This window comes from Syngnathus typhle, linkage group LG7 (assembly GCF_033458585.1).
Source record: "Syngnathus typhle isolate RoL2023-S1 ecotype Sweden linkage group LG7, RoL_Styp_1.0, whole genome shotgun sequence".
In the NCBI taxonomy this organism is placed as follows: domain Eukaryota; kingdom Metazoa; phylum Chordata; class Actinopteri; order Syngnathiformes; family Syngnathidae; genus Syngnathus; species Syngnathus typhle.
In genome coordinates, this window is record NC_083744.1 from 5619787 (window position 1) to 5634637 (window position 14851).

Sequence of the window (14851 nt, forward strand, 5' to 3'; positions counted from 1 at the left end):
CTACCCTTCAGCACCAGTACCTATTAAAACAAGAGCTGGACCAGAAATTCTAGAGTTTGTGTGTTCTGTTATGCTTGCGTGGGTTTTGTAGATAATAGAAGACCATTTTTTTTCCCAAACCAAAATAATATCACTCAGAATCTTAATCTAGAGCTATGTGTTCTCTATATATCATTACAAATGTGCAAAAATAAATATTGGATTTATTCTCAAATGGGCAGTATAATCCAGAATACACCTCAACCGCACATCTGCCCTCAAGTGGCGATTGGTGATATTACAACTTAAACTACAGGTGACACCCACATTCACACAAAATGCCGTTTTATTTTTTACCTGCCTAGCGTCTGAGAATTTTTGTCTTAATTTCCACCCATTGTCTGTGAATAACATAATGAATGAATTTCATAAGATTTTTTTGGAAAGTTGTAAGAAGAAAACAACTCTAAACCATTAATCAAAGGGCTACTCGAGTGCTTGGGACCTTTTTTTTGATATTCCATCCAAGTGTGATGACGCGGACGTTTACGCTCTTGTTTCTATACGGGACAGGAAGCACCTTGGCATTTGTCCTTGACCTGATGACGTTTTCCCACAAAGGTTTGGAAAAAGTGGCATAAACATTAGGAGATCTGCCTCTCTGAAGAGACCCAGGTAACATGGTAGCGCCAGAAAACTTGGAACAAAACCATATCAGATCTAAACAACATAAAGTGAACCCAAAGGGTCAACAAAAATGCAGTTCATGACAAGTTCTCACTTACACCGCTCCTACATGCAAGAACTGTTGTTAACATTCCATCACACTCATCTCTTCTGTGAGACGGAATGGTGGAATCTCGGAATGTTCCACATCCTTGACGCTGTTGTGCAACACTCTGATTAAGAAATCGATCAAAGTTCAGTCCTTGTGCTGTCTTTGGTTCAGTTCAAACAATGTTCTCCAACACAATGTTCCCCCTCTGTGCTCCTCGTGTCACAAAATCTACTACAGATGGAGACCAAGATAAGCGCTCCACAAACTTATCCTTTTGGCCTCTCCCCTAAAGGTCCCGACCCTGACATTCCCAGCGGCATACGCGATATGGCCAACAAATCTCTCCGACCCGTGATCCCATTCCATAATGGTGCACAAGCACAAATTGACTGGCTGTGTTCTTTTTTGTAGGGATAATATTAATGTAAAGATGAAACAACAAACAGTGTCTCAAGGCAAAATAAGGAGAACGTTTGTTGAAACCTAGCACTTCAAATGTCAGGTGGCGACTTCACGCTGCAAGTATCACATGAACAGTTTGGCTGCACAAAGAACAGCTGTGAGGTATTTTCTTTTTGGCTCCTCTGGTATTTTCAGAGCAAAGAAAAGCTGAGGTGAATCCCCAGGCCGACTTCTTCCTCCTTTTTCAGCATAAACACACAAGGAAGCGGTTGGAGTTATGTTTTTGAGTTTTTATCACCCTTTCTTTGTTTATTCATCAGAGGGGAAAAAGACACATTTTTACAAAATCGTTTTGAAGGGTGTACAGGAATTCATGTTTGGAGATCATTTTTGAAAACATTGAGTGTAGAACTGACTTGTGGAGATTTAGACAAAATTAAGTCCATCCAAACCATTTTTTGAGCAATTTTGTGCTTAAACTACGCTACTCGTTCCAGCACCATGCTTTCTGGGGACACACACAAACACACACAAGCTTGTGTGCACGCTGATCACATGAGCATTCTTTATCCCACACCATAACCCGTTTAATTCAATTTACACAGCCCGCGCTGCAATTTCACACACATACCATCTAACCATGGACTATCTCATTAAATAGGCCACAGCACCGCTTCACAAGCTATCACAAAGTGAGCATTGTGCAATGATACGCACACACACACACCAACACACACGGGATGCATTCTTAAGGAATTTCCCCAGCAACAACACACAAATATTTGAATATAACATCTGATGTGAAAATAGATGAACTGACTGTACATATTTTAATATGAAAATATAAATGTTCAAATTCAATGTTGTTTTTTTGTCTTCAGACATATACTAAAGTAAATAAAAAAATGACGTTTTCTTCCAAACTGACAAAATTATGTGCAGATATGAAAACAAGTCGGCTAATCACTACCAAAAGAAATCCAATCGGCTCACCAAGACCCATCAACCATGAAGACATTGATTAAATTGTTGAAAAAAAAATATGAAAGAAAATTCTCGTTTGCTCCACTTTATGAGGGTTGCAGCTATGAAACACTGTAGATGAATCCTCATTGTCCAACCCAAATTTGACTTTTTTCCCCCCCCACCGACTGTGCTGTTTATCTGGAGCCACAACTAAGGTCCTTTTATGGAGAATTCTTCTCTTCACCTCAGCAGATGCATTCCATGAGGCCCACGACACACACATTCTCTTTCCCTTGATGAGACCATTTGGAGAGCAGTCATGGAAAAGTCACCTAGCGAAAGCAGACTGGAATCATTGAAATTAAGATGGCAGATATAATGAGTCATTTTTCTGCCTGTGTGTGTTAACTGGCTGTAACCTAGCAATGAATCCATCATGTGGTTGGTAAAGTATCATTTCCCAATCTGGAACCAAAGACTATATTTTACACAGAAAAAAAAGGAAAAATCAAATATTTGTCACAAGTTGAAAACAAATCAAAATATTATACCTCATAAACAGCATTGACTATTTTTTTTTACATTAGCCTTTAAGATAGTTAGCAGTTAGCATGGTGGGCGTCAGCTGATAATCACCTAATCAAAGAATCTTAACTTTCTGATATTTAGATGTGTTAAATAAAATAACATGGCCTAATATCTTTCTTTCGAGAATTGATACACGTACGTACATTACGTAACATGCATTTTCTAAAATTGGGGCCATTAAACGGATAAATTGGACTTTCCCGTCCTGCCTGTATTGTTGGTGCCAAATATGCACACTAACTCAGTATTTATTGACTTTGGCTGTCAAATCAATTTATTAAAACATTCAATGGACTCCGGAAAAACACACTTTGTCAAGCTCCAGTGTGATCACACACTATTTGGGAATCACCGGTTCAGAGAAGGGAGTGATTTGAATTTCGAAGCTTTTTTTTCTTTTCACATCACAGGATTAAAAATGCTTTTATGTTTGATTTTATTTTTAACCTCTGCGTGTACATTTATGCACACTTCAAAGCACTTGCAGGCAGTCTCCTTTAATCTAACGCTAACCGTCTACCTGCTGCGGATGGACCTGTGACAGTTGCTTGAGAGGAGGCGGTGGCGCGTGGGAGGCAGAGATGTGCACGGAGGTGAACCAGCTCATAGTTTTCATACCGTCCTTTTTGTGCAACTCGCAACACCTGCTGGACCTCAGTTTGACCGACAAGGGAAAATGAGCTCTGGGAAGATTTTCTCTTCATTGAGTCCATTTAGCCTTTACGTGGTCTTTGTCTTCCGAAGTCTTGCCTGCCCCTCCCCCATCTTGTCTGGAGGTGACAAGCCAAGCGTGCCGAGATTCCCCGCATGTACTGCGTTTCCAGTGTTCCCACAAGGATGAACCAAAGAGCAGGCATAGTGGAAAGTAGGCCAGTGGACTTACTGCTTCTTCCCCCTCCTCCATCCTCATCCACCTCCAGAAACCAGATTCACTGGAAGAAAATGATCCATCCTTCTGTCACACCGAGCTCCTCTGGGCCACTGAGGCGTTGCATGAAAAAAACAATTGCCTTGACAAAGATAATGAGACATATTTTAATAACTATGTTGTTATGATCTCTTGATGTCGACTTTTGCATTGTTTTGATAAGGTTTCGTTTTGTTTCCTGCTCTGTTTTATTTTCCTGTGTTCCTTGTTAATGTCTAAAGATTTTTTTGGAACTGCCTCTGGGATTTTCAGACCACAGGCGCAAAACCTTGCAATAAATAAAAAGCTACTTGGCTCAGTTGGTGTTTGAGAAATGTTACTCGAAAACACACAAGCAAGCGGAAGGCAACCGTTGTCTCAAATCGAAAAAAAAGTGCCACATTCGTAATCACTGCCTCACTTCTCCGAAAGCTAAACCATATTTTGAAATGACCCACTCACTGCCTGTGCAGATAGTGACAATTTTTAATTTCACAAATGGAGATCCAAATATCTCCATGCAAGCCATTAAAATGTAAATTTATCATACTTGAACATAAATTTTCCATATGTTCCCATGAAATTATTTTATTGGAAGTTACCAAGAAAATATTTAAATCACATTTTTTTTATTGAACTCTGAAAATTAGCCTATGGTATTAAATTGTTTCATTGACCGAAGAAAATGGAAATGCTGGTCCAGTAATTAATTTTTTCTTAAAGTTGTTTTGTTGGCACATAGACTCATGGAAAATATTGAGGGTTTTTTTTTTTCTTCTTTTGTGCTCAAAATAAAATATTCAATTCAAAACCATGTTTAAAAAAAAAAACAAGATTCAAAGTAACAAACCCTCACTAGGTTAAACAAAACATGATCTACGACAATTACCCGCACTTTGTCTGAAATAGTGGGCCCTTGTGCAAGGCACTAAAACCCTAAAAATTGCCCCCGCTCTACAAAGTGTAAAAAATCGTAACGCTAAAGATGATTCTTCTCGTTCCTCGAGAGCCACAGATGGCGATTGCGGCACTCGTGCAGTGTGATTTGCAGGCAGAAGTCTCCGCAATCACACTGTTCACCTTGTCCTTCTTGTCCTTGTCTGCACATGATGACACAAGAGTGCTTCTGCTTCTCAAGATAGACCAATCCAATCCATCACACAGCACCACTGAGTAGCCATCAAGGCCTCTAACACTGAGGCACGGGTCACCAGCTATTGATTGTGTGTCACTCACTTATGAAATAACGTGAATAAGGCCTTTAGCTTGTCCTCATTTGGAGCTACAAAGATATACGCTTTTCATACGGCCTTTTTTAAAATTAAACGTTCTTTAATTTTTAGACCATGAAACTTGCCATGTTGATTCAAGAAGAATGACTAAGAGGCATTCCAGGACTTTTACCACTTGACAGTTAACAGGTTCATTGTCTCGTTCATTTCAACAAACATGTCAACATGTTCCTGGAGTCTGGCAGATCCTTCGGTATTATGTCTCGAGGTATTGCTCATCAGCGTGAGCACGTCAGCGCTTCTGCACTTGTGCAAACGTGTTGCAGCAGCGCATGAGGGTGAAATGAGCTTCTGAGATGAAACTCCTCACATTGTTTGCTCTGATTTTTTCCTCACAATATTGGACAGATGTCTCAGAAAAACGGGCGTGCTCTCATTACTGGCCACAGTGTGCACACACGCATGCGAGTCCCTTGGCGGTTTCCCTTCGGCCCAGTGAATCTCACAGCGCACAGTACCAGTAATGAGAAAAAGGATAAGCGTGTAGCATCAACAGCTGCGCCCTGCACTGTCCGTCACTATTAAATGCACATATATAGGGACCGTGTCATGCTGTTGCTAAGCAAGTGGTGGTATCCAAGCTGAAGTTTGCCAAGAAAGTTGGTCCGAGTAATGAGACGCTGCTGGCCTTTGATGTCGAGCTGACCCGGGTAAGAACGCTGCGGTATTATGTAAGCGGAAAAAAATTAATTCAAGCGTGATCCTTATGCAACCCAGGACACTTTTAGTCACTGTTCATTCAATTGCTGTGTCACAGACAGCATTCCTTTTCTACTTCCAGTCAACACTTTTTGTCAGATGATCAGCAGCCGTTATAAGAGGATATTGTTTGACGCAAAATGTCATGCGTGACTGAGCATAAGTAACATTACTGTGAAAGTTAGGTTAGGTCAGGTTAGGTCCATCCTAGGTCAGGTTAGATCCATGCATCCATCGATTCATCCATCGATTCATCCATCGATTCATCCATCGATTCATTCATCCATCGATTCATCCATCGATTCATCCATCGATTCATCCATCGATTCATCCATCGATTCATCCATCGATTCATCCATCCATCCATCCATCCATCCATCCATCCATCCATCCATCGTTGGAGTTGTTGCGCAGCAAGGCAAAAATACATTCAGAATTTTTTTCAGATAGAATAGCAACCCATTAGTCGATTCAATTTGATTGGATTTTCTTTAATTGTCTCTCTACCTGCTTAAATGTGTTTATGGAATTGTTTGTCCCAAAAGAGTGTTCGTTTTTAATTACCGCTAAGGATGAAGCTACTAAGCACGTCCTCGGGGCTTTGGTTAATAATGAAAACCGCAGCCTGTCTCCTCCTGGCATGAAGGCCATGTTAAACACAGCACTGAACAAAGTGAAACAAAGTACAAACACGATTTTGTGGCTAAGACACAAAAAGACATCGGCCAGGGAATAAAGGTGAACAAAGATGTAAGCGCTGTTTTCAATTGGCATTCAACTTCCAATAGCATCCCCAAAATGTTTGGAATTGTGCGCCGACTTACAGGTATGTTGTCACATAATGGGAGAGTAAGTCAATAAAATTGAAGAATGCAAATTAAGAAATTTGGGACCTGGCATGACTCTCCTCTCCCTGACTACATAAGAATTTGAAACAGGGGTTATCCGACACAACTGCAGAGTGAAATTAGCTGGCTAGCATCTTTCCTACACTTGCATGGCTGTTTCAGAACGCCTTGTTGTCACGGCTCCTTTGTCAGGTCTAAAATCAAAAAAATATTTTCACTTTACACGTGAACCTCACTTTAACAATGAACATTAAAACATATAACATGGGGTCAGATGGTATTTGAACTTCCTGTAATTGGATTTTTTCTTCCCCCCTCGCTCCACTCAATATGATTCCGGTCTGGAAAAGCCCCTTGAGAGAACAAAGCTGCAGCACAATGTTCACAAGGTTATGCGGGGGCCAGTGTAAAAAGGTCACATCATAAATATTTGAAGAACAACCACAAGATACTCAAAGCAGCTAATGATTTGCTTTTAGCCTGGCAATTTTTCCCTTTAAATGCTTTTCATTTGAAAGGAAAAGTACATTTCTGAGGAGGCGGCATATAGGCTATATTGAATTCATCTGGCTGGCTGAGAACCTTTATCTATCTAATGGTCAATTCACAGTACTAACGGATTATCAAACCATTTAAATAAGCTATTATGGATATGGATGGATTGTGAGGCAGCCACAGGAGGTGAGTCGCACAAGGCAAAAAAGAAAAAGCCTGCAGCAAAGATGGAGAAAGTATGCAAATGAAATAGAAGAAAAAATACTTTTTTTCTTCTCAGTCCTTGCAGATTCCACAAGCTTTATTTATGATTTAATCTTCTCGAGTATGAAGCCCCGCAGGCGACAAAGGCCCCTCTATTTTACACTTTAAGCAGAAATAATTATGTTACGCATTCAAGTTAGTCGCGAGCGGAGAGAAGAACAAAGTGGCAGAGACTAATGTCGACAAGAAGGGGATAAAATAAAGAAGTTAAACACCACACTCGAGTTTCAATGTGACCTTGCGGCACATTTGAGTCAAAACCCAAGAAAAACAAGATCTGAAATCAATATCACACGTCGTATAACTTGGAAAACCCTTGGTGATGATTTGAACGACTGCTAAAGTCCTGTAATTCAATTTTAACCGGATTGCAACTGTAAACCAAAGTGTTAATTGCTAAATACTGCTAGTCTATGACACCAAGTATTTATATATGAATCATTGCTGGCACATGAGTGTTAAATAGAACAAAATGTCATTAATAACTGACCAATCAAATGTAGCTATTGACCAACAATATGACTTAAGGCCATTATTTAGCACTTCATCATCTCATGTCTCAACTCACCGCGGGTCACCTCTTCAATTCCTTCAGCAGCAGCAGCACCAGCACAACTATCGTATAAATATTGATGTGCATTAATAGTAAAGAGGTGCCTGCATAATGCCCTGCCTGCTCTTATTTTCCAAGGAGATGCACTCCAACTGCAGCATCGTATCTGTCTCCATGACAACAGAATTTAGCAATGGACCGGGGAAACACTGCCCCCTCCCCCACCACCACTCCACCAACACACACAAAACGGAGCTTAAGCCAAAGTGGCATGACTGAAAAAAAGTGTTCTCCATAAGAAGCGATGTGCATTTGTGTGTCTTCAAGTAGGTGCCGCTTAACTCCATAGATCATTATGGGCCGAGACAATAAAGAGCCTTCAGGGTCCTCCATGTTTCTGTTTCTGATTATAACGTACAAACAGTGCACCGATCCCTCTGTGTTTACAATAAATCCATTTTCAGCCCAAAATAACAAAGTTAACTTATCTCATAATATACATCAATAATCATGTACATTAGAAAATGAAGCTACAGCCACAGCTTTAAGTCGGCATAAAAAGCAGGATTGAAGAGGACTGACATTCAAGAATCTTCCCAAAAACTAGGCCGAGCTTGACACACTTCATTCTTTTTCTTGCAAACCTACGTGTCAAAAAGTGTGGCACCTTTTAATTGTCAACAGTGGAAATACACCCGAAATAAACACAAGCAGAACAAAATAGTCACAAACTTCTCATGAAAAGAAATAGCAGGACAACAAATGATTGAGGGGGGCGTTCTGTATCATAGATACATATTATTCATGAACAAACCACTAACAAGCAATCACATTTCATAAAACACACACTCATAAATACCAAGTCCAGAATGTTTTAACTTTAACAAGCAGCCACACAGGTTTGATCTCCCTGCTGTCAAAAAGACAACAACAAAAGAGTTTCTGCAGCAAAGAAAAAAAAAAAACTGTCAGAGTTTTGACATGATGACACAGCCTGTGGGGAGCGTTGGCGCTTACGTGGGAGAGGAACCAAGCAAATGAAGCCCATAACAACACAGCAGCTCAATGTGGGCTGGGGAAGAAAGATTGTCTCCTTGTTTGAAGCGTGAGTTGAGTCTCATTTAACATTTACGAGATCATGTCAAGATTGACACGTAAACACAATGGGTAAAATCCTAGCCATTCGCTGCAGCTCTGTAAAACTGATAGACATGACCGATGGATGGATGGATGGATGGATGGATGGATGGATGGATGGATGGATGGATGGATGGATGGATGGATGGATGGATGGATGGATGGATGGATGGTCCTCGCAGAGAGGACCAGTACATTGCCGTTATCATTTCTGTCCTTGTTGACCTTGGCTACAATTTGATACTGCATTTATACTCTGAGAGGTCCAACCACCCCCACACTTTGACACAAAAACACACACACAACACACATGGTCAAACACACACAGAGACTGCGGTTCCCCTGATATCCCTGAAAATAGCAGAAACCCCAAAAGAAAGGCGGGTGGGACAGAGCAAGGGGCTTTTGGTGGCATGGATGAAGGCGAACAGTTGGGGGTGTCACTTATCTGTGCCTCGAGACAATAAGTCAGTGAAATCCAGGACATCCATATGAACACACACACATGCCACTTTGTGTTATTAACACCCGGTCATCAAGTAGGAGTGACCTAAAAAAAAAAACGTCTGCACGGAAGCTCCCCCCAAAACAACACTCCAAATCCCACCATTCAGCTAGCCATCTAAAGTCACACACCTTGTAAGGAAGTTATGAGAGGACATAAATGCAGAGATGAAAGAACACAAACGCTTTTCAAAGTTTGACGTCACAACACCAAAAACGCAGTGCGTCACCAAAAAGACAACTGCTCTACTGTTCTGACCCATAAATGATCGTGTCATCTAAATTTACAAACAGGCCTTAAATGCAAAGTAGATCACGGTGGAAGAAAACGCTGAACTCATGAAAAACCCTGACGATATAAACCAAACCTGTTTCCAAGCTCCGTATGGATCACACAAAGTTATCATGTGTGTGTGGCAAACATTGGGTCACCTTACCCAACAGTTGGCCTGTATAACTTTTCCTTGGAGAGCAGAGAGTCACTCCGGGAGTTTAGAGTCCGCGTTGAATGTTTTAACAGAGCAGCGTGAAAGTGTCCGCCTGCTTCAAGACATGCACGCTTTGTCATTTGGCGGGGGGCAGCTGTACTTGGCTCACTTTCAAGCATGTGCTCCCTTGTGTGTAGAGCTTTTTCACCCGCCATTGTTTCATTAGGCCTATCTAAAGGCTCCACACATTTGGGGTGACAGAGACTCAGCTCATCACAAATCCTAAAAGCTTTTTATGCCCCAGTCATGACTGCTCTTATTGTTTCATCTCCCTCCCCACCCTCTCGCTTGTCCTCTGAGCCACCCGCCGCCACTCGTACTCGGCTTCATCTCTTAATGCCTCTATCTCCTCCGCGGCCAGACTGTGACGGTGGAAGCGGAGACGACAGGCGAGCTCTAATCTAAACCAGATGAGGCAGAAACAACACAGGCCTCCTGCACCGGTTGTTCTCGCTTTTAACCGGGAGGCCCGTTGGCGTATGTGTGTGTGTGTGTGTGTGTGTGATTACAGCTTTGCCTTCGGAGTTGAACCGCAACTTCTGAACATGTGCATTTTTGCTAAGACAGATGTCAATCAGTGGCTTAACTGCTGGAGGAGTTGACTGTCCCTGACACACTACATGAGCTATAAGTTCAAACACTGGATGCTTCCCCAAGAGATCCCTAATAAACTGAACTAATGCCATTTCCAAAAATTAACAGTTCCTGACCAGGAATCAAACCAGGGCATATCCGTGAGAGCGCCGAATCCTAACCACTAGATCACCAGACTGTCTATTGCCACTTATACCATATTTGTCATGCAAGAACAATGTAGATGACAATTTTTTTTTCCAGAGCAAAATCCAATCAATTACTGTTTTTTTCCGTGTATAGTGCGCAAAATTTAACGAATTTATTGTCCTAAAATCTGGGGTGCGCATTATACATGGGTACAAAAAAATTTAATTTTTTTTTTTTTTTAATTTCTTTTATTTATTTTTTATTTTTTTTTATTTTTTTTAGAAAACAAAACCAACAACAGGACTGACCGACAAAGTCGTGGAACAAAAAGACAGGGTGACATTACCAAAGACAGGAACAGAAAGCAAACAGACATCATGACAGTAACACATGCAATGATCCGACGGTGAGCGAGGGGCAGACAGGACTTAAATACAAAACACGTTACATCGATTGAGGTGACACAGGAAGAGAGGGGCGACGCGAACAGAAACTATGGCAACCTAGACACATAGTAAAACTGGGGACGAGACGTGACAAATGTCCCTCGAAATGAAACTTGAAATCACCAAGTTTTGGTTTCCAAGGGTGTTTTTATTCCTCTTCAACGTCTCTCCCATACAGAGCCGCCTTTTTCACGTCCGCACGCCTCTTTCCCGTGCGCGCACGGAGCGCGGTGGTGCGTTTATGGGCAGTCGGAGAAATCAACGCCAAAAAAAAAATTACATCCAGCCTAGTTAAGACCATACCAAAGACTATAAAAATGGGACCCATTGCCTCCCTGCATGTGTGACGATCATTGGGACTTAAAAAAATAAAAAAATAAAATAAAAAAATTCATTAAAAAAAATTCTTAAAAATTGGGTGCGTATTATACATGGGTACAGGCTTTTTTCCAGCATCAGCATGCCATTTTTAGGGTGCGTATTATACATGGGGGCGCACTATACACGGAAAAAAGCGGTATTTTGGGGACTCTTTGGGTGGCTGGCAAGCAGGAAGTTGAAAAAAAAGACTACTTGATTTTAATGGCGCTCATCTCAACTGTCCTCAAGGACATTCTGGGGATATTCATCCGATCACGTCCACATTGCACATGGCAGCCGAATCCAGTCAACAAAATGATAAATTATAACGACTTGAAACCGACTGCAATGTTCAAATTTTTACGAAGCACAACACATTCATCTTCAAGTCCGATTGAATCGTTGCCATCGTAACTGCTAAACCAACATAAGGCAGTGCAGCTGGCATTCAAGCAAGTCATCTTAACAGACCAAAGGTGGTGGAATCTGCCAACCAGCATATCTAAACCTCATAAATTAACATTGTGTAGCTCCTTCATCTGCTGGCTCTTTGTCATGGTTACACATTGTGAGAGAAACGATCATTTCCTCTGCTGGAATCCCGCACGTATTTTGGAAATATGTGCAGCTACAAACGTTCGCACATCATGTCTCATTAAGTGTCGCTAACAAACCTACAACTTGTATGAATAATGTATGAGCACGTGTCAGTCTGTGCCGATGGCAGTCTTTCACGAGATGCATATCAAATCTCAACTGTGTTACTCCCAACCTCCACATGCGTCCTCCTCCATTGTCCCTCGCGCTAGCGCCTTCATCCTCACACCTTGAACAGGGATGGAAGCTATTCATCATTGTTCAAAGAAGACAAGAGTCAGTAATCTTTTAGCACCAAGGAGTCAAGGAATTAATGTCCCGCCATAGCCCAGGTGCACTGTGTCTTTTACACTCTCCTTCCTGGAGAGACTTTTAACAAGCTCGAAATGGATGCACACAATCCTAAAGTCAATAAAAGTCAGTGTTCCTCTGTTCCACTCATTCATGTCTGTCTGCTCTGACCTCATAAAAAGCTCAATTGCTCTCCCGTGGACCCTGGACTCAGTAGTGACTCCATTTTGCAGGCGCTGGGATTTGAAGGCTTCCCGCTGTCAAGGAGCAAACATCAACAGCAATGGAGGTTCCAAAATGTCCATACATAGATGTGAGTGGTTGTCTATGTGTCCTGCAACTGACCGGAAACCAGTTCGGGGTTTGCATAATATCATCTATTGTTCCCATTCTTTTGTTCTAATAATGACTCATAAATCAAAAAAAAGTTCAGTGTTGAATCAGTTTATGCAATCTGAAATTTGGCAATGTCAAAGATTTACAGACGTTTTTTCAATTACAAAACTATATTAGGAATCGGATTTTGGGGGTAGGGCTAATTTCAACTGTATTACAAATCATATTTTCATCGGCGTTGGTGGTGCCGGTGTATGGTTGCTTGTTTGTGTTCGCAGTCAAACATGGATATCGTGGCCGGGGCGCGCAAGCAGCACCACAGGAAGCTCGCCTCAGTTTGACCTCTGGTGACCTCAGTGGCTCTCTGGCACGACACCAACCACTGAGGAAGTGTGCGGCCTGAGGGAGGCCATTAAACCCGCTCACCTCGGAGCACACACTTGTGCGACTGCTGAGTCTCAACTATTTCTGTGTTGTCACAGTTACCGTGAAAAATTAATCTGATTTCATGACTGATTACATATTCGAAAAGTCCCTCGTCATTTGATTTTAAAAGTGACTATAGATTAAATTACTTGCTCGTTAATTGATTATCAGCACAACTTCAAGGGAAAGTGAAGTTAATAAAACACTCAAGTGAAAGTCATACGTATTCTGACAAGTAACATTTATGCCAATAACTTTTTTTTAAGTAGCTTGTTAGAACCAACCTCAAGAAACAATAACAATATGCACCATAAATCAGTTGCGAAGGTAACCTAGCACCAAACCTATCATAGCATGCTAACTTATTCCATGACTGTCACCCTCAATAATGTAACTCATAATTTTCCCACCGCTCTCTTTTCCCTGCTTGCTCTACCTCGACGTCATTCAAGTTAGAATGTATGTGTAACTTAGCTGTTCTGTCGATTTGTATTTGTGTTGAACTTTTATTTAATTGTAAGTCTGACTGTACTGTAGTGGGTGTTTGGTGTTGTGACCACCCAGTCATTTTTCTCGCTAAAATCACTTATTGACTGAGTTATGAGTCAACTGATTGTTTGAATTTTACTCTGATTGGCGAAAAACAGTAACCTTTTAGAAAACCCACTTCTGGAAAAAAGGTCCATATTGAAATATTCTCTCTCTCCGTACTTTGTTTACATGTACACACCATTTTCTTCAGTCTGTGCGTCGTTTTTACCCTCCGTTGTGCTTGCGTAAAATAGGTCACATTTCATTCTTCTATGTACGCATCGCACATAGTTGAACCAGGCTGGATTAAGACTTTCCTTCTTGGGTCAACAGAGCTAAAAGCCTCAGAAGTTCTTGCCATGAACTCATCCTTAAGCTTATTGAACTAAAACATCTGGACTCCCTCTACTTTCCCTCCAATTGAGTCTGGAGATGGTTCTTCAGGAATTTGCCACGCGGATTTGGATACACACATAACAGCCGTCTGGTGAGTGACGCCACCTGAGTGACTGACACTCTCAGCGAAAGCATCAATCCGATATTTGGATGATGAAATAACGTTTAAAAAAAAAAAGACTGTGGTTGAGATCTCGGTTCAGATGCTAAAAAGGTCGGTGGGTGTGATTTATTCGATAAAAAAGGCCAGATCCCTGGAGCGTCAAACTTAAGCGAGGATGACACAGACAAAGACAGAGAAGGCAGACAGGCCCAGCGGGGGGCAGGCTGTTCTCCGTAATACGCCGTCAATGAATCTCATTAACATGGCTCCTCTGATCAGCATGTGAGGATCTTCCGCGGCAGGCCATCCGCTCTGCTGTCGCCTCCTTCCGCCCTCTTTGATTACGCTCTTGCATAAATGAGCATTATGTTCTCTGAAACTAAAGGGTGTGATTTGTTCTTCTCCCTCTCCCTGGTTTTTGTCATTAGCCTGCACGGTCACACGTGAAACGCAGCGGGACGCCATGTTAAAGATGTGTCCACTCGGCCCTCATTACAAGATCAGGCTTGTTAAGGCGTGAAAAAAAAAAAATCCAGGCTGTGGAAGAGTCTTCTTGCTTTAATGTTTTCACGCTGAAGGTGTGATGGCAAAGCTGAGTCTTTCTAATCAAAAAATGACAGATTGTCTGTCAGCTGCCAAGCAGCAATGGTAGTCCTTGACAAAGGTCATAGCGTAGGGCTAGCATAAGGGGTTCGATTTTTCATTTTGACTAATCTACAATGATGTTCAGAGTAGTAGCTCG